Genomic DNA, 18,580 nt, shown 5'->3' with positions numbered 1-18,580 from the left:
GATGTGCATAGCTTATGCCTACTCTCAATATTGGGCTATGAACATTCGCAGCTTGCGTTATGGATGTCTATAGACATGCCACGATGTGCCTACCGACATATGAGCACTATGTTCATATGTCATACTCCCCTACAACCGCACCTTACTGCAATAATCCCTGCCAGCCTCCCCTATATATGCCATTCGCTCCTCAATCACAAGCTTCAGGCCGAATGGTAGTTGGGCAAGGGCTTTGTAGAGAAAGTCCTTGTTGGATGCTCTACTGCCATTATGGCCTCAATGTTGACCACTGCATCGATCCTAGAGTCGAAAATGAAATCACCCAAGATACTAAAACCTTGCTCCTCTGCCTCTTCCTCACCCTTCTTCCTCCTCATACATATTCCTTCACACATTCATACACCTTACAATGATTATATTGTACTTCGTCTCTTCCTCTGCTTCGTTATGATAAAATGATTTTTATTGACACCACTATTTTGTTGTAGAGGCGGTCTATAAATACAAGAGTTTCTAGAAATACAAGAGTTTTTTCTTACTGTTTAAGTAAGTTCAGTTTCTCTATAATAATTATATGGAGGGATGTATCATATATCTCAATCTGAAGCAAAATTGTAAAAATGTTTGCAAACTTTTTTGTCATACTTGTTTGGAAGCCGATGCCTTTGAAAATTGTTTCGACCAATGTTCAAAATGAAAGGTTATGATATTCCTACCAACGATGCAACAACAATGCAGTTGGAGGGTAAGAAACGATAACATAAGGTGGAAGATTATGGTTTCAATAAAATCATGTGAATTGTTACTTGTGACGTGTGACCACCTGTGTTCTTCGCTGGGTCGGCCTTCATGCCAATTTATCTCCCTGTTTTTTTGGAACCTCGTTCTAAAAACATGCATGAAGGATGAGGTGTTGTTGGGTTTTTAAGGAGTGAAATGAGGAGGTGATGTGGATTTGGAAAGACACGCAGGAAGGATGAAGGATAGAAGAATGAAGCATTTAATTCTCATGCTAATATCCTGTTGACATTTATAATTCTTTTACAATTGAAAAAGTAATAGTAAATATATGTATTCTAACAGGGAGAGTATGAAAATGGACAAAAGGTTGCTGTGAAGTTGCTTTACAATCGGGAACCAGACTCTGTTAGTAAGCAATTCCAGAATGAATTTGACAACCTAATGAAGCTCGAGCATACAAACATTGTACGGTTGATGGGTTTTTGCTATGAAACCAAACATGTAGCTATACCATACAATGGAAATCTAGTTCTCGCTGAAGAGGCAACAAGAGCACTCATCTTGGAGTATTTGCAGAATGGGAGTCTTCAAAGGCATCTTTCAACAAGTAAGGTGTCCTTCACTGTAACTTTGAGTTGTTCCTATTTGAGAAAGACCTTGTATTTGTTATGTTCCTCTATTTGGTGGTTTGTCCAACTTCATCGTGTACTATAATTGTACAGATTACAAGCTATTATGGAAATACAGGTTCACATTACATAGCACGACGTGGTTGTATCTATAGGACAGATAACATCCAATAATGTAGCATGTATTGGTGCCTAACTCTTTTGAGTTAGGGGATGCTGCGTGGCCACACTTATGTAGTAGAGAGAGATCACACTGCTCCCATTCCTTACCGGCCAACCCACTGTGACCCATGGCTTCTTTGGGTTTTGTCATGGGGGAGGCAGAAGATAGGCAGGAGAGGTGGAGAGGAGAAAGGGAATTTTGCAGATTGCGAGGATTAAGAGACAAATAAAGGAAGGGATTAATGAGCAGGCCTATATAGAAGTGAGGGAGAATAGAGATGAGGGAATCCGTGACAATGAATAAATGCCACACCAGAGTCCATTGCATCCAAAAACAGCCCATGTGAACCGGCATGCCAAGTAGAAGGGTCAATTCACCAATTGTGAAGTACTCAGTGAATGTTGGACAAAGAGGAACCTACTATCTTTTTTGAAGCATAGTGGAGGAACCTATTGTGGATTTTTTCCCTTCTTAATGTAGCATGTCAATAGAAAGGCGGCGGCAGGTGTAAAGGAGGACGGTGGCGGCCTAAGCGTCGACTACCCGTCCTTGGCAAGGAGAAGGCGGACCTAGCAGAGGTGGTTCTGTATGCAGGCATGTCCTTGGAGCGGCGGTGGCCTGGCAATCCGAAGACCTCCTCGGCGACGGCGGCAACCCTAGGGGCAGCGATGGCCTGAGCGCTGGTGAAGATCTTGGCGAGGAGGAGGCAGATCCCATCGGCAGCGGCAGCCCTAAGGGTGGCGGAGGCCGGGAGTCTGGGCGGAAGAGGCTATCCTAGGTGGCAGCCACAAAGGACTCCAGCAGAGGCGAAGGCCATGATCCCAATGACTACCGCTACCCTATGGGCGATGGAGGCCTTGGAATCTGGCGAAGCAGAAATGGATCATGTCAGCTGGCCTTCGATCGGCTAGTTCTTATTGGACAACGGATGATGAAGGTGGGCTAACCGGCGACACATGGCGTTCGCCTCACTTGAAGCAGATGAAGATGGCACCAGCGGATGTTCGTAGCCATGGCGCACTAGGGGTGGTGGTGACTTGACAACTTTCACTCGCTGAATCTGAGGATGTTAGGAAGTAGGGATGTGCCAAGGTTGTAGTTTTTCCCTCTTTTGGTTGTGTATTCTCCTCTATGTTGAGTTGTGAGTCTAACTGCTCTTGTATTCTTTTGGCTGTGTATATCCTTCATGAATATAGAGGTCCAATTAATGAATCCATTATCTAAAAAAAGAAATAGTTCTGCGTATTTCCATCCTATTAAAGTGTATTTTTTTTGTTTACCATAAGATGCAGATGAAGAACTTGACTGGCATACACGCTACAAGATTATCAAAGGAATTTGTGAGGGTTTAAAGTACATGCATGAGGAACTAAGACCACCTGTCCTTCATTTAGATCTAAAACCTGATAATATATTACTAGACCAGAATATGGTGCCCAAACTGGCAGATTTTGGTTTGTCCAGGATTTGCGACCAAGGAACTCAGATCACAAGTTGTCTGATAGGAACACGGTAAGGTGACTGGTTTTTGTGCAAATGCATCATACTCTTAGTAAGCAAATCAAGCCCACAGCAAATTTATATGTGTACCATTCCATGGATGCAGTGGATACCAGCCACCCGAATACTTAGGCAGAAATGTGGTTTCAAAGAAGTTTGATATATTCAGCTTGGGTGTTATTATGATAAAGATTATTGAGGAGCGGCATAGTGACTACTACACATCTGATGACACGGTTTCTGATAATTTTGTTGATACTGTAAGGAACGATAGTTTTCTTTTTACCAGGAATAATATTGTTTTGCTTCAAATGTGCCTTTAATGTAGAGTATTTGTGTACATAGTATCCATCTAGATTCAATTGCATTCCTGTTTTATCAGGTACAAATGAAATGGAGGAGTAAGTTGAGTGGAACATGCAATGGTTCTTTACTGGATACATACTGCAGACAAGTAAAGATTTGCACTGAAATTGCATTGCAATGCATGGAGTGCAAAAGAAGAAGGCCCAACATAGTGGAGATCATTGATAAGCTGAATGCGATGGAACATGAAATGGGCATGTTTGAAAATAATCAAGGTCGACATATAGAAAGGGTATGTATACGAATTAAATTTAATGGTATGCACACTTCTATTTATTTGTGTGGAAATATTTTATTAAAGGCATAAAATAGAACTTTCAATGACGGGACATATTTTCCATCCCTGTGTCTCAGAAACGTTTGAACAACTTATAGAGTTTTGACATCTGTTTCTTTGATACAGTACATGGTAGATCCTGCACACCACATACGCATATATATATATATCTCCCCCACACACTAGAAAAATCTCAGAGGCACAGTAAGACTTACATAATGGTGTTACACATTTTCCCTCTAAAGGCAAATAAGATGGGTACTCAGATTGGTGCACATTACTCATTAGTGTCGATCATGTCTATCTAGTATTAAAATAGTTACCAGACTTAGCACAAATCATGTGGTTAGTCCAGATTGCAGTACTTAATTAATTATAGTTACTACTTGATTTAGCCTTGATGTATACCATCAGAAAGATGTCCATAGATATTTCTTAGAGAGAGTGCATAAGACACATGCTAAGGAACAATCCTCCTAATGAAAATATCTGTAGCTGGGGTTGAGTTGGAGTAGGGCGAGTTGGAGTAGGGTGGGTTGTGTTGATCAGCAACAAAACCCCCCTCCCCTCACGTCATATCCAGTTAGCTCTAAAAATACACAAATGCTAGCCACATAGCTAAAATAACTTATATCTATAGTGGATATGCACATCTATATCTAAGGCTCAGATTTTTTTTTCATTCTAGTTCAAATCGTATACTGGCAAGGAAAATATAGGAAAGGAATCAAAACAAATTAAATTGTTAATAAGCAAACTTAGGAATATAATATAAATGAAGTGGTTGGAACACTTGATTATTCCTGAGGTATTGAATGGTTGGCATGCTTTGCTAGTCCTCGTTGAGCCCCTATGTAAGGGTGCAACTCTCCCTTGGTCTACATAAGGTCTAAGGGCTATCTAGTGGTAACCTATTTTCCACTATGGATTGTCTAATTCCAAATTGAGCACAACTTGTTTTGGATCTTCCATAAGTCTCCTCCTTGGGATGTCAGAACAAATACCACCTACCCTTATTTGTGGTGCCGATCACCTAGAGTAAGAAATAAAGAGTCTCACATTATCTACACAAGCCAAAGACGAGGAGAAGAATAAACTGGTGAGAGACACGCCCGTGTAGCCCACCTGCATGGGTGGCTCAGGCGGCAAGAAACCCTAGCCGCCATCGCCCCAACTCCACCTCCTCCCATCCCCTCGCCGCCGCTAGAGGGAGCTACCAGGAAGCCCACGCAGCTCCCAAGGACAGCGGCAGCGAGGCAGTTTGCCTAGCTACGGGTCGAGAGCTCTCCGTGCGGGGAACACGCTCGGCGGCCTGGGGCTCCTCTTCCTCGTCTTCGGCAATCTCCGACGGCCGGCAACGCAGATCCAGCCTCCCCAAGTCCGGATCCACCACCGAAACCGCCTGGCGCTCCTCTTCCTCGTCTTTGGCACCGTCCAGCGGCCGGTGAGGCAGACCCAGCCTCCCGAGCCCGGGTCCATCGCTTCCTCATCTGAATCCGTGTCCCAGAGCCTGAATCTGCTGGCCCTGGCAGAGCAAGTCCGTGGCCTGCGCGGCGAGGAGGAGGCTAGTGCACGGCGCATCTTCCCCTAAGTTTGGATCTACCAGCCTCTGGCAGGCGCAGGAAGGCGCGCACCCAACCCCCCTTTAGTCCCCGCGCCCCACACAGCACCTACCTGGCCTAGAAAATGGGCGTCTGCTCGGTTTCGCCAATGCCACCCTTTGCCGAAGCCCCTCCTCTTCCTCCATTGGTGCTGATCCTTGGCGACCGTGCAAAATCTACGGAGCTACCGCTCACTTTGGCTTTGGGGCTTTTGGCCGGAGCGGTTTGTGATGGCACAGCGTCTTCCTGGTGTGCTCGACTGAGTAGCGAAAGCGTCATGCCCGGTGCACGGGGAGGTGCTGGAGAGTGGCACCTCCACTTGGTCCTTCGGTGGCCTATGCTCATCCATGGGCTAATGTGCAACGAAACTGTTGCACCAAGTGCACGAGCAGGTGCTCTATCTCCGCACAAGCATCCGCTCTTGCAGAACCTCGCCCCATGTTGCCTCTGTGGGGTACCTCCTGCTCCCCCCTTCATTCATTCATCTCTTGAGCCTGCCTAGCGACGGACATGGTAGGCATTGCATGTTTGACTCGTATCATGGCCTGGTGAGTGTCCGCCTTCGGTGCCTCTGCTCCGTCGGTGGTCTCCTGTTGGTGGTGTCATCATATCTTATGCCATGCGGTCTACCTCTTCCATGATCCCCCTTCAAGGATTCCTCCCCTTATTTTGGCATTCGATTACGCTACGTGGAGCTTGGATGTGCAACAATAGGTGGTGCCTTCAGCTTAAAGGGAGGTCGTCGTCTCCAGCGTGCCCTGGTTGGAGTGTTTCTCACCACCCTTAGTCCCCTTTCCATTGTGCTCCATCATAGAGAATGGCTTTGGATTGACGTAGCTACGAGGGGTGGTGTGGTTGCACAATAATCATGGTGCATCGGCGAGTATGTTGTTTGGTGGTGGCATTCTTTAGTGATTGGTGGTTGTCTTACGGGTGGTGCCATGGCTTGCTTGTTACCTATGCTAAATTGTTGTAACGACTCTTCAATTGCTCTCTCTACTCTGTCTCTCCACACCCCCTCTCCTACTATGTGTACACCTTCTGGTATGCCAGAAGTATGCTATATCTGTTTGAGCTTTTTGCTCCTTTGATTCAATATAAGTAGGTGGGAACTCCCCCTGAATTGATCAAAAAAACACAAGCCAAAGACATGCATAGATGCACACTTGCTACTTTTTAAGAATGAGTGTTGTCCTTAGTCTTCATTTGGCTAGGAAGATGCAAATCACTCTACTACCAAATCTTGCTCGACACTTTGGTGAGTGACTATGATCATAACTTGGAAGCAAGAGACCACAATTGGAAATGGTGATGAATCCCTTGAAAAGTACGTAGCCAATGCAGTTGAGCGAACTTTACTATATGGTTGAGCTGTGGTGCTAGTGTCCAGTGACACCACCAAAGCATCCTGTTAGTGTCACTCAGTCAAGTCTCAGACGCCCTTGTGTCAATTACCCTACTACTGGCATTTGGTGATTCCACTAGAACATCCTGTGAGTATCAATCAATATGATACTTTATTTGTTGAGATCATTCAGTACAATTTTTTAGGATACACAACAATTTGAGGAAGAAGAAGTTGGAGCCACCTAGCAAGGAGCCCCGACGGAGTCGTCGACTTGCGGGCTTCCCCGCGTCTACATCGGAGGAATGCCCCTCTCACCTGAAGAAACAAGTCATGCGTGCTCTGGACTTGAATGTAGACGATGAAAGGGCACAAATTAGCCAGCAAGCACTGGATGAATATGTGCAATGTTTTAAGCAGCCCATGCCAACTTCACACACTAAGGCCCTGGCTGCTCTTTTCGGTTGGGCACTCCCTGAGGCGGTGTCTGCTGCTGACTTGGTTGAGTGTCTTGTCTGATTGGCCCTCCTGGTCGCTTTTGCTCTCCAGTATCATTATGGATCCAGCACACATCCTAAATTGGAATGTACGAGGATTGTACTCAATAGCAAGACAGGATGTTGTTCGAGTCATGGTGGATTCCTCCAAGATTGATGTCGTTTGCCTGCAGGAAACTAAAATGAGTACGGTTTCCAGGCGTATGGTCCTGTCCATGTTAGGAAGTGATTTTGATAATAATTTTATTTACCTTCCTTCGGATGGGGCCAGTGGTGGAATTCTGGTGGCTTGGCGACTCCAGCTGGGCACTATTGGAGCTACCAGGGTGGATGCTTACAGTGTCTCGGTCCAGTTCTGCCCGTCTGATGGTAGTGCGTGGTGGTTGACCTGTGTTTATGGTCCCCAACTTGATCATGACAAGATCCAATTTCTTCAAGAATTGAGGGATGTCAGAGTTCAGTGTTCTGGGCCATGGCTGGTAGTCGGGGACTTCAATCTTATTTATAAGGAGGAGGACAAGAACAATTCCTACCTCAATAGAGCAATGATGGGAAGGTTTAGAAGATGGATAAATGATGTGGGGGTCTCTGAAATTCCTCTTCATGGTCGTAAATATACATGGACCAGCTCCTTCACTAACGCTTCCCCTACTCTTGTTCGGTTGGACAGAATGTTTTGTTCACCGGACTGGGAAGATCAGTTTCCAGGATGTCTCTTGCAATGTGATGCTTCAATTGATTCAGATCATTGTCCCCTGATTCTTGGGCTGAAGGATTTTATTAGCTGCAAGAAAAGATTTCATTTCGAAGCCTTCTGGCCTTCTCTGGATGGTTTCCAAGAAGTAGTGAAGGATGCTTGGAACACTGTACAGCCTAGTACCTGCCCACTTGATACCCTCGCTCTGAAACTCAAGGCAACAGCCAAGAGGTTACAAAGCTGGAGTCAGAAGAAATTTGGTCACTTGAAGTCCCAATTGCTCATGGCAAAAGAGATCGTCCACCAACTTGATATTGCTCAAGAAAGCAGACCACTTCAGCCTAATGAGTTATGGCTACGCAATAATCACAAGAAGCATTCACTGGCGCTTTCTTCTCTGCTGAGAACAATATCAAGACTCAGGTCCAGGATGAATTGGCTAAAGGATGGGGATGCCAACACAAGGCTTTTTCATCATTATGCAAGGTATAGAAAAAAGAAGAATTTCATCCCCAAATTGCATGTTGGAGATCAGGTTTTCACAAAGCATGAGGATAAGGTAGCTGCTGTTCTAGATTTTTATGATAGTCTCATTGGGACTGAGTACGATAGAGGGAGAACTATCAACTTGGACACCCTTGGCAGCCCTGGCTTTGATCTTGAAACTTTGGATTCACCTCTCTCAGAAGAAGAAGTGTGGAACACCATAAAGGGGATGCCGCCTGATAAGGCTCCTGGACCGGATGGGTTCACTGGCAGGTTTTATAAAAGTTGTTGGGCAGTTATCAAGAATGACATCATGGCAGCACTTCATTTTCTTTGGACTGGAAATTTTAGAAATCTCAAAAAACTGAATTCTGCATACATCACTCTGATTCCAAAAAAGACCAATGCTGTTCAAGTCAAGGACTATAGGCCAATTAGCTTGGTTCACAGTTTTGCCAAACTTGTGACCAAAATCTTGGCTAATAGGCTCACTGATCGGCTAGATGAGTTGGTGTCCTCTAACCAAAGTGCTTTCATTAAAAAGAGGTTCATTCAAGATAATTTCATGATGGTCCAGCAGACAGTTAAATTCTTACACCCTCACAAGCAGCCTAGAATCCTCCTGAAGCTTGACATTACCAAAGCTTTCGACTCTGTGTCTTGGGCCTTTCTTTTGGAGGTGCTTAGAAAATTGGGCTTCGGGAATCGCTGGTGTGACATGATCTGTGGCCTCCTATCATCTTCATCAACCCAAGTTCTCTTGAATGGCATCCCAGGAGAAGGTATTCTGCACAGAAGGGGTCTAAGACAGGGAGATCCGCTATCCCCTATGCTCTTTATTCTTGTTATGGATGTATTAAATCAGATGTTCACAAGGGCTGCTGAAGTGGGGCTGCTACAACCTTTATCAAGGAGGCCTATCCAGCATAGAATCTCCCTATATGCCGATGATGTAGCCATCTTCCTTCAGCCTAACACAGTAGATATCAACTTGTCCTTACAGCTACTGGATTTATTTGGTGATGCTTCTGGCCTTAGGACGAATGTTCAAAAAAGTAATGTGCTGCCAATCCATTGTGCTGAGGAAAATTTGGACCTTATTCAGAATTTGTTGCCATGTGAGATGCTGGATTTCCCTTGCAAATATTTGGGGCTGCCACTGACCATCAAGAAGCTGACTAAGTAGCAGGTCCAACCCATCATCGACAAAATTGCAGATCAGCTTCCTGGGTGGAAGGCTAATTTGTTGACCAGAGCGGGCAGAGTTATTCAAGTGCAGTATGTTCTTACAGGAATCTTGATTTATGTGGCCATGGCAATAGATCTCCCACCTTGGGCTCTCAAAGCAATTGACAAGATCAGAAGGGCCTTCTTGTGGAGAGGTCGAAAAGAGGCAAAGGGTGGTCACTGTCTCATTGCCTGGCCTAGAGTTTGCCGCTCACGCGAACTTGGTGGCCTTGGGATTGCTGATCTAAAGGCTTTGAGTATTGCTTTAAAAGCGCGATGGCCGTGGCTCAAGCGGAGTGAGCCCAACAAACCATGGGCAAATCTACCTATCCAAGTCAGTACAGAGGTAGCTGGCCTCATCTCCATGGCTGTAATAACTGAAGTTGGAAATGGATCTAATACACTCTTTTGGAAGGACAAATGGATAAGTGGCAAAAGTCTCCAGGACATCGCACCTCTAATATATGCATTGGTTCCTAAAAGAAGGTCAAGTACACGTACTATGGCGGAAGCTCTAACGGGGGAAAAATGGATAGAGGACATACAGGGTGAGATCGATTCTACTGCCTTGTTCCAGTATCTTCACCTCTCAGATATTCTGAATGCTGTGGAGCTAAATGAGGAAGTTCCTGATAAGCACATCTGGAGGCTATCTGCTTCAGGAAAATATACAGCAAAGAGCGCCTACGATACGCTCTTTCAGGGTGCAGTCGCCTTTGAACCTTATGAAAGAGTATGGAAATCTTGGGCTCCACCCAAATGCAATTTTTTCATGTGGCTTGTCGCTCATAATAGATGCTAGACAGCGGATAGATTGGCAAAGAGGGGGCTCCGTCACCCAGATCAGTGCCTTCTATGTGATCAAGAGGAGGAGGACATTCACCATCTTCTTGTGGGCTGCGTTTTCTCAAGAGACTTCTGGTTCTCCCTCCTATCTCGCTTTGGTTTCACAGCACTTGCTCCTCAGCCTTCCGACCAATCCTTTGATAATTGGTGGAGAAAAGTTGACGGTGCTGCTAGTGGAGACTTTAGGTTGGGATTGAACTCTCTAGTCATTCTGGGAGCCTGGAGTATCTGCCGGCATAGAAATGATTGTGTCTTTAATGGGGCAACCCCAAATGTTAACTTGGCTCTGGCTTTGGCTAGGGAGGAGGCGCATTGGTGGAGCATGGCAGGAGCCAAGGGACTTTCCATGCTCACTGCTGGAGGTTCAGCCTAAACGACTGATGTAGGGTCGTCTTTTTGGTCTGTCTTAACTGGTGATCTAGTGTCTGTGTAATGGCAAGGGGTGTGTGTGGGGTTTGGGTCTATGTATGACTCTTTTTTCTTCTATTAATACAATGATACGCAGTTCCCTGCGTGTTCGAGAAAAAAAAATTCAATCCCCTCAAGTCCTTGCTTTGTCTTTGTGTCTTTGCACCTTAGCATTTCATCCAAGCCACCAAATGCAAGATTTCAGTGTGCACAACACATAACTGCTAGGCTCAATATCATACTCTTGAATGCCACCAAACTCCCCCGCACCCCATGGCCAAAGGAGAAATAAGACCTAAACTGATGTACTCCCTCCGTCCCATAAAGAGTGTCATTCTCACTTATAGAAGTCAAACATTTTCAACCTTGATGAAATATATATAAGAAAATATTAATATTGATGATACTTAACTATTATCATTAGATTAATCGTTGTATATATTTTCATAATAAACTTTGGATATACAAATGTTTGCTAATATTTACTACAAATCTAGTCATACTTAAGAAAATTTTACCAACATGAACCCCACAACAACACTCTTTTTGGGATGGAGGGAGTATCTATCAACTCAAAAAATGACACATAGTAGAAGTCCATCCTGAGGTCATTATGCATATCCATTGAACCATATACAACAAACCACTACGGAAAATTAGTAATAAAGCCATCGTTGTGACCTCACTCAATATCATTTCAACAAAGCATATGTTTGTCATGATTGTCACAATGTCATTAATTGACAAAACAGAATAAGAGGCATATATTCTTTCGAATATTGAGTGCTAATATGCTTATGAAGACAAAGTGAAGTAATTTTCTATTGGTTGCACATAATTTCTACATGTGTGAGTGATTATTTTATTGCAGGACCCCCGAATGATCATGCCAACTAGCGAAGAACAAATATCAGCGCAACTGATTGCCGGTACATGGAAAACCTCACTCTCTGTAGATGCATGCCATGTTGGCTTACTATCAACTTGCTTGCAATTTCTACCAACATATTAATCTAGCACGAGTCCAAGCCATCGTCCCCCATTTCAATTTTTTGACAAAGCAATGACTAAAGTGTAAATCTTTAAGTGGGTCAGAATGTGTGGGTTACAATTAGCTCTAACACATCTCTCTCTCTCTCTCTCTCTCTCTCTCTCTCTGATCTTATAGCATGCTTGCTTATGCAGCACACAATTTTCTGTTACTAGCAGAAACGGAAGCAAGGCCGCTACGTTACAGCTACTCAACAACTAAGGGATCAACAGGTCTCATGCTCAGAGTTAAAAGGAATTACGGACGATTTCTCCGAGAATCGGAAACTTGGTGCAGGCTCATTTGGAAAAGTGTACCTCTTATAACATACCGTGGATAAGCATTGTAAGTGTAGTAAATTTGCATCTTTCACTAATATAAGTTGTTTATCAATACATCTTTAACAGAGAGAGAAGGAAAATGGAGAAAAGGTTGCAGTGAAGATACTTGATTTTGACGGGCTAGGACCTGATGCTGAGGATTTCAAGGTTGAGTTTGACAGACTTATGAAGGTTGAGCATCCAAACATTGTGTGTTTGAATGACTATTGCTACGAAACACAATATGAAGCAGTACCAGACAATGGTAGATTAGTTATGACTGAAAAGACAACAAGAGCACTCTGTCTGGAGTATTTGCACAATGGGAGCCTCGAAAGCCATCTGTCTAGTATGATGTTCCTTCAAAATAGCTTGTAGTTTGTTACTCTTAATTCTGAATGTGTTAGTTGGGATAGTCCTGTTCCATATTGATAATGTTGACTCAACTGTAGATGAAGACGTGTTTGACTGGCATACAAGGTACAGAATTATCAAGCGAACTTGTGAAGGTTTAAAATATATCCACAAGGAACGTCGAGCAGTTCATCTGAACCTTAAACCTAGCAATATATTACTCGATGAACATATGGTGCCAAAACTTGGAGATTTGGGTATGGCCGAGATTTTCAAGGGCTATATAGGAACACGGTAATTATTAAGCGGTCTGCCTTGTTCTATGTATCACTTTCCAGTCATCCCATACGTGCTAACTACAAATTTCTTTTATGATATATTGGATGCAGTGAATACCAGCCACCAGAGTACATAGAAAGAAGATTGATCTCAGAAAAATTTGACATATTCAGCTTGGGAATTATAATATTAAAGATTGTGGCTGGAAAAAGGGGCTACTCCAAATATCGTGGCATGAATTCTGAACAGTTTGCTGATGACGTAAAAAACAGTATTGTTTGTCTTTAACAGTATCAATGTTTCTATATATATGGAAATATACAAACTGCATATGCAATGTTTCTTTAACAGGATACATCTGTATTATCAGGTACAAAGGATCTGGAGGAAAAGGTGGGATAATGGAACACTCGTTGGTTCCATACTGGATACACATTGCCGACAAGTAAAGCTTTGCACTGAAATAGCATTGAAGTGTGTGGAGCATGAAAGAATCAGAAGGCCCAATATAATGGAGATCATTGATAAGCTGAACAGGATGGAAATCAAGGTACTATGATCATTTGTACATATATTTTGTTACTTTTCTGTGGACGTTCCCTCGTAGCAGCATAAATATGGGAGTAATTTTTCCTTCCATTGCAATTTTGGATAATTCCATATTTGCGACACAGTCAATAATGATACGGTTGAGCCCCACATGTCACCGGGACTGTGGGACACACACACAGCAATACCATGGACATCCACATGTAATTGTTGTTTTAAATGCTTGCTCGTTTAAAGCAGCTGAAGTATGAAATAATTAGGTAGTGTTATTCAATCAATTCTTACATTCTAGTATTTAACAACGATATAGTGTAAAGATTAAGAATACAAGTCATACATCATATATAACTTACAATACCTGTTTCACGTACAGTATATACGCGCAAAGCAGCTGGTACAAGACTAGACCGTGCGTGCCTTGCTAGATAGAGATGATGCTATTCTTTTATTTGCTTGTATGTAATGGTACTGTGATATTATATAGGCATCCTCATATCTGAATATTATATTGCAAATTGAAGGCATGCAAATTCTTCAAATAAAATTGTATGCATTTATATTTTTTTGACTTGGTCTATGAGAGAATCGATTTCTTTCCGAGAGTTTATATATCACTAAAAAAATTGTATATATTCATTAATAGCCGTGCCCACCGCCCCCACCGGGATGTGTGTCTGCATATGCACCCAAGCAAAGTATACATGAACCTGAGGGGCCAGAAGATACAAGTGCTGAGGTGAGCTCATTTAGTACTATTACCAATAGCATATTTCAACATTTTCCAAGTGTTTTTCTCAAATAGCCAAGGTTTAATATTCTTGTCCACAATTGTTTTCTTAGTTAAGTGACCCAAGGAGAAAATTAAATTATATATAGGAACCAATAATCTCAAACTAATATTTTGTAACAAAAATAATTATAGGCCGCTTATTGTAAATAACTCTTGAAAAATGTTCTAGCTAGATTATAAATTATAACCTTCCCTATTTGAGAAAGTTCTAAACACACCTTTAACCCTCAACCATTTGTAAAATGTACTTGTGAAATATTGAAATTTAGTGCCGACAAGGAAACATGTGCATTTTTATTATTGTGTAGTTAGATAATCATTCTGAATAATTAATGAAGTAGAAAGAATAAAGATTCTTTCTTTCATTATGGGTCATAGATAATACTCCTTCTAGTCTACTCCCTCCGTCCCAAAATATCTGTCGTTTTCGCTTTCCGAGAAATAACTTTGATAAAATATATATTAAAAAATATTAATATTTATGGTGCATAATTGGTATCATTGGAAAGATCTTTGAATCTAGTTTTTAATAAATTTATTTAGAGATACAAATATTGTACGCATTTTCTACAAATTGAGTCAAACTTGCGGCACGGAAACCAAAAGTCACAGATAATATGGGATGGAGGGAGTAGTTTATAAGGCATTTCGCATATGTGTTGAGCCAAACTTTATAATCTTTGATCAATAATTTAGGTAACAAATTTTAAATATTGTAATACAAACTTGATACTATTAAATTTATACCCAATAATTATAAGTTTATAATTATAAACAATATATTATAAATAGTAAAAGTATAATTTAAAAGACCGTCCCATGTCACAAGATGCCCTATAAAATAAATCAGAGGGAGTAATCACTACATGATATTTAATATTTCTTGTGTATTAGTGAAAACTCTAAAGAAGAGCAATAACCATATATGTAGGCAATTTGTGCAAAAAACAAGAAAACTTGAGAGAATTTTAAAACCTTGTAGTCCTAGCGCGGTAGCGTCACCTCGGTGATCGCATAACATCACCCACTATATGGAATCTTCTCTTGATTCATCTCAAAACTTGGTAGGTGTCGTGCGATGGTATAATAAAAAACATCAGCATATGAAGTTATTTGAGGCGTGAAATGTGTGTATGGACACACAAATTTCATGCTTCAATAATGTTTAATTTTTTTAATGATGATGTTCAAATAAGCTCTAAACTCTTTTCTATACCTAATATATGAATGAGGCACTCTCCTCCCTCATTTGCAGGTAAGGCGCGGCCCCAGCAGCAGCGAGCTCCTCAGCGTCCATCCTCTCCAGCTCCGGTTCCCCTCGACGCCAAGCGGCGGTTCGCCGATCTCCTCCAAGCTGCACCTAACTAACAACACCAATGACCGCGTCGCCTTCAGGCTCCTGAGCAAGGGTCATTTGATCCGGGACTTGGAGGGGCCAACATGCGGCGTGGTGCCTCCGAAGTCCAAGCTCACCCTCGCCGTGACCCTGCGCAGACCGGTGAGCAGCGGCGGATTCTTCGAGCTTGTGAGCACTAGAGCAGGCGACGAGGACCTGCTGCTGGCACAGGACCCCCCTCCTCTTGACTTCCTCTACCAGCACAGCAGTTTCATCAACAGAGCCAAGGAGGCCGGCCGTGAAGTGCATTCGGTGAAGCTGGCTACAAATGTCCACACGCAAACTGCGGTTTGTTTTGGACCCTGGTTCCGCTTCCGCAGAGAGAACCTCCGTCGCCTCTTCGTGGATTGTTTTCTACCTGCTTGGTGACCCAGTGATGGCCTTGAAAGGGCCTAAAATGTTAAAATCTAGTTATGCATGCATATATGAAATCTAGTTCGACTTTTGACATTTTCTGAGATTTGTTAAAATTGAATTTCATGTTTCTGGACTAAATTATTTAATACGTACTGGGATATCTGTATTAATGAATATGATGATGACTACTACATGAATAAAGAAACAAAATATTACATCTCCACTTTGATTACACCAATGGAGTGGTTTTATTGGATTCTTTGACGCAACACGCACTACAAAAAGAAAGATTTAGGACACACGTCCATCTTATATTTAGAGGCTGGCATAAAAAAGCCGTCTCTATTGATAATACCTAGAGACCTAAAGACAAACCTTGCCTATGTTAATCAATTAATAGAGCCAGGCAGCTGGAACCTCGCCTCCCCTTTATGGATCCATCTCCACCTGCATGGATCCAGTGTGGGTGGTTGTGGATCCCATACAAGCGATGTTGGATCTAGTGCTAGCAGTAAGGGATCTCATGTGGGCGCCAACGCATCCGACCGTTGCTAAGTGGACGGCGGTGGATTAGGGCATCATGCTATGTGGATCTACCCATGGTGGACTAGTTAGATCCATAAAGGGGAGGCGTCGGAGAAGGCATCATCTCCATGGTGGATGGCTTGGTCATGTGTACGGCAGGGAACTTCATCGTTCCAAGTTGGTGCCACTACGTGAAAAACGGTTTATAGCAATGGGACATTTTTTATAGGGGCGGCTGGTGATGGAGCCGCCCCTACAGTGGCGTACTCGGGATCCACGAGACCAGCCGCCCCTACAAATAGCACAGTAGGGGCGGTTGGTGATACAAGCCGCCCCTACAAATGAGTCGATTTGTAGGGGCGGCTCACTCACCAACCGCCCCTGGTGTTGCGATTTGTAGGGGCGGCTCAATCACCAGCCGCCCCTGTTTTCATGCGACCGCAACCGCAGTTTCGGCTAAACCGTTGGGCCCTGCCTATCCTCGCTTGTCCCCTGCCGCGTTCCCTCTGAGACCGAGCACGCGCGCGCGAATTGGAAATTCGTCGGCCCAATTTTCCCGCGCGCGACGGCGCGTTTGGGGAGGAATGGCGCTGGTTGCTGACCGAACCTGCTGCACCGGCCCCACCTCATCTCATTTAGCGTGCGTGGTATGGAAAACAACTAGCGTGGTGCCCCTGGTTTGGTGAATCCGCCGTCCCGTGGCGTGCAGCCAGTGGCCATCTCCCTTACCGCCGAACGCACCCACCCCTTCCTTTTCCCAGCTCCACCTTTATTGTTCATGAGAGAGGCCCTTACCTCACATTACCCTCCGGGGTTCATCTCTTTGAGCTGTGTATTTTTGTGTTTGCTGTTCTATGTTCGTCGTCCTTCTCCCTCCCCTTTCTTGCTTCATCTTTTTGGATTGAGATGTTTTGGGGAGTTTTTAGTTCATCCATGACGAGCTAGGACACGTGCTGAACTAATCCCTCCAGTGATTCAAATCAATTTGGCATGAGCTCGTAGATCGATCCGGTTTTCGCTTTTGAGGAGAAAAACACGTTCTTGTCTACAATCTGAAATTTTCCCGGAGTTTGGATTAATCCCAGGCGATGATTTCTTGGAGATAGATTTGTAGCAAGTCGAATTTCTCCTGTGCAAATTCTGGGGATGAATCATGGAGGTTTGGGTAGGATTTGGTTGAATTTCTTGGTGCCTTTTTTTCTTGTTCGTTCTTTACTGTTCTTCGTTAGGTTCTCGCTGTGGTTCCGTGAGGGCACCTGTGAGCTGCCATTGCTAGCATCCTGGTCGTGTGCATCTCCTGGCCAAGTTGCTTTGGCAACAGCGTGCATCAATCCTCCAGGCGAGCACCTGTTTTCCTCCGGTCCTTCTGTTAGTTTCCCGTTCATTCTTTTGCTCGCCCCTTTCTGTTCCTCGAGGTATCAGGCCGGGTCCAGTGAGCATCCGCTCAGCCTAGGCTGCTCCGGTCTCCTCGGCGCCTGCTGCTCTCGTTCCCAGTGCCGGCTGCGAGCAGACCCGCGACTGCTCGGTCCACGTCGTTCTCGTCCAGGAAGCGTCGCTCAGCTCAGGCGCAGACAGTCTGCCATCAGGGTGCGGACAGTCTACCGCTGCAGCGCACGTCGAGGGACTGCAGCGGCTAGATCTCGCGCGCCCTCGTGCGCGGCCAAGGCGACGGCAATTGGATCTATGGCGGCGAGGTCCTAGCAGCAGTGGGCCTGTGCTTCTACGCCAGCTCGGGCGACAACCGGGCACACAACGCGCGTTCCCTTGCCTGCTCGCCGATGGCCGTGGGCGCGGTGGCCTCTGCAGTTCCGGGGGCACGACGGCAATGGATTAGAATTTTTTTTCCGGAAAAATATACTGTAGGGGCGGTTCTAGACTAAACTGCCCTTATAAATAGGTATTATAAGGGCGGTTGGTGTTAGTAGCCGCCCCTACAAATCAATTTGTAGAGGAGACTGGTGTTACCAGCCGCCTCTACAAATCGATTTGTAGGAGCGGCTGATAATACCAGCCGCCCCTACAAATCGATTTGTAGGGGCGGTCTGGGAACCGCCTCTACAAATGCATGATTTGTAGAGACGGTTTGGTAGGGGGCGGCTGGCCAAACCGCCTCTACAAATGGTCTTAAGCCGCCCCTACAAACCCTTTATGTAGTAGTGTGCGTGTCCAAATCCCCTTCGGGTTTGCCTTGTCATGC

General features: G+C 44.2%; 1 pseudogene; it reads left to right on the top strand.

The window, feature by feature from the left end:
• Positions 1–15,870, top strand: part of LOC136484957 (receptor like protein kinase S.2-like) — a 31,564-nt pseudogene extending 15,694 nt beyond the window's left edge.
• Positions 15,871–18,580: the final 2,710 nt, after the last annotated feature.

The sequence above is a fragment of the Miscanthus floridulus genome, chromosome 10 (assembly GCF_019320115.1).
Source record: "Miscanthus floridulus cultivar M001 chromosome 10, ASM1932011v1, whole genome shotgun sequence".
NCBI classification, from domain to species: Eukaryota; Viridiplantae; Streptophyta; class Magnoliopsida; order Poales; family Poaceae; genus Miscanthus; species Miscanthus floridulus.
This window is presented reverse-complemented; position numbering and strand designations above follow the sequence as displayed.